Here is a 3,240-nt window from a genome sequence, read left to right as displayed (position 1 = left end):
TCAAAGGGAATATGGAGAAAGCTCACTGAACCAACCCATTGAAGACACCTTCTTCATCCGAATTTTTCAGCAAAAATTCAGTCGGTTCAACATCTGTTTTTCACTCTAGTCTCTTCAATATATTGCAGACTATCATGCAAAGAGATGTGTTGCATGGGATGCAGCTCATGCTTGGAGTAAACCAAAGGAGAAGATGAGTTACTTGTAAGTTACTTGAAGATGAACTTTGAAATACCCATTTTCAAGTTTTGTGTAATTTTCAATTTCCAAAATTCATTTTGATTTTAAAATCATATTTTATTTCTAAAATAAAAAATTTATTAATTTTACAAATTAATTTCATAAATTAATTTTCTAATAAAATGAATAAATAATTATTTAAAATTTTTTAATAATTATAATTAATTTAATTTTCAATATTAAATTAATTTTTACACAAATTCATCTCATATATTTAAATCATATTTAAATATATTTTCTGCTTCACATGCAGCTATGTATTCTGCTTCCATCGTGGAGTCAACGATACAACTTTGCTTAATGCTTCTCCAAACTATAGCTCCTCCATTAAGAGTAAAGACTGATCCTGAAGTAGATTTCCTGGAATCCACGTTAGTTTAGAAATCAGAATAAGTGTATCCAGTAAGGATCAAATCCTTAGGTCCATACACAAGCATATAGTCCCTTGTTCTCCTTATATACTTGAGGATATTTTTGATAGCAGTCCAATGACTGTGTCCTAGATTGGACTGGAACCTGCTGGTGATTTCAACTGCAAAGCATATGTTAGGACGTGTACATAACATTGCGTACATCAAACTCCCAACTGCAGATGCATATGGAATTCTTGTCACTTCCTCAAAATATTAAGGTGTCTTAGGACACTGTTTCTTTGACAAATGAATTCCCTATCTAAAAGGTAACATACATTTTTTGGAATTTTGCATATTATATCTTGACAACATCTTGCCAATATAAGATGCCTGAGATAGTGCTAGGGTTCTTTTGATTCCGAAAGATATGTATTCCTAGAATGTATTAAGCATCACCCAAATCTTTCATTTGGAACTGTGTTGCTAACCATTTCTTTACGTCAGCAAGAAAGCTTGCCTCATTCCCAATGAGCAAGATATCGTCAACATAAAGAACTAAGAATGCTACAGTCTTGTTGACTATTTTCTTATAAACATAAGGTTCGTCAACATTCTATTCAAAGCCATAATATTTGATCACAGTATCAAATCTTATATTCCAGGATCTTGAAGCTTGTTCTAACCCATAAATGGATCATTTGATCTTATAGACTTTCTGTTCCTGTCCTTCTTCGATGAACCCTTCTGGTTGAGACATAAAAATACTTTCATCAAGATGACCGTTTAGAAAAGTTGTCTTGACATCCATTTGCTACATTTCATAGTCATAATATGTGGCAATAGATAGAAGTATTCTAATCGATTTTATCATGGCAACAAGAGAAAAAAAATTATTCATAATTAACCCCTTCTCTTTAGGTAAAACCTTTTGTCACGAATCTGGCTTTGTGGTTTGTACCTTGCCAGTTTGGCCTTGTTTTCTTTTGTACATCCATTTTTAATCTATTGGTTTAACCCTATGTGGTTGATCTACAAGTTCCCAGATAGAGTTGAAGTACATAGACTCCATTTCAACGTCCATGGCTTTTATTCACTATTCCCTGTCAACATCTTCCATTGCCTTTTTAAAGGTTAATGGATCCTCTAATCCATCATCATGTATGATGTTTTAAGTTTTAGTTAAACCCATATTGCGTTTAGGTTACTGAAAAACCCTCCCACTACAATAAGGCATACTCAACTCTTGAGACGGATGTGATGGGACTGAAGGAACTCTTATCAAAGAGGACCTATGAGCGGAATCAAGATCGTTCCAAATTCATTGTGACAGAAATATAAGCATTCACAATAAACATGCAAGTTATGCATTTACTATCAAATTACGACACGCTTTAAACAAAAAATACAAAGGAACGAGAGACAAACCTCTTGAAGAGCTCTTCTTCTCTTTATCTCTCGCTCTCGCTTGGAAAAACATGACCAATCGTCTACCAAATCTCGCTGTCGCTCAACCAACGAACGGTCTTCTACACGAACAAGCAGAAAGGAAGACACCACCACTCAATGACCTTGGTATTCTCGGTGTGAGAATCTAGGAAGTGTGGGCTCTGTTGGATTTGGTAGAGGGAAGAAGGAAACACGATCATATTCAACGACCAAGAAAGTGGGAGAAGTTTGGAGTCAATCGTATAGACGGGTGCTTGATCATTTAGAAAAGGTGCACGATCGTTAAGGTAATCAAGCAAGATTGTTTAGACGATCGTTTAGGTAATCTCTCTCTTGCACTCGATCGCTTAGTAAAAAACTAGATGATCATTTAGTAAACTGCATGTGTACACGCTCGTTTAGGAAAACTTGAGCTATCGTGTAGGCTCTCGTTAGCTATACGAAGGGTAATGTACAAATTTGTGAAGCGATTATCCATTCTCATCTCAAAATGAAAACTATTTTCATTTTATCCTTCAGTTATGAAAATTGAATGCAACCTCCCACTTTCATGCACAGTTATGGAGAAAACAACCAACAATTATCTTATAATTGGTTAATTATAAATAAATATAATAACTAACTTATCATATTATATTTATAACCTATAGTTTTAATATCACATCATATGCAACATATAAATCATAGTCATTTTCTCCTCCACTAGATATAAATCATATTTATATCTCTTTCCTCCAATTAATTTATCTCATACATCATGTCAACTATATCATATATAATTGACCAATTTAATCATATCATATATAATCAAACTCCCTCTTGTAAATTTGAACACTTCAAACTAACCCAAAAACTAATTCTCAACTTGAATCCATTGAGCTACTAAGGGGACCTTATGGCCCTATGGCTTGAAGCTCCAACGGTACGTGAATAGATGATTAAACTCTTTAGCCACAAGATCCACCATCCATTAACTGCCAAACACTCTACTAAAGACTGATAGTTGCACTCTTCTCACCACAGATATATTTTTGTGTCCCTCTAATATAACTGATAACTTGTAGAAATATAAGTTATTTATGCTGCCTTATTCAGATATTGCGGCCAAAAGAGAGAAGATATGCGTCGATTGTATGAAAATTAGCTGAGAAATACAATAAATATAAATTATTGCAAATACACCCACTAAAACCATCAAAAT

Source organism: Benincasa hispida, chromosome 10, assembly GCF_027475165.1.
Source record: "Benincasa hispida cultivar pf3 chromosome 10, pf3_genome.v1.1, whole genome shotgun sequence".
NCBI lineage: Eukaryota > Viridiplantae > Streptophyta > Magnoliopsida > Cucurbitales > Cucurbitaceae > Benincasa > Benincasa hispida.
The sequence above is the reverse complement of the archived record's forward strand: the minus strand, read 5'-3'. Positions refer to the sequence as shown.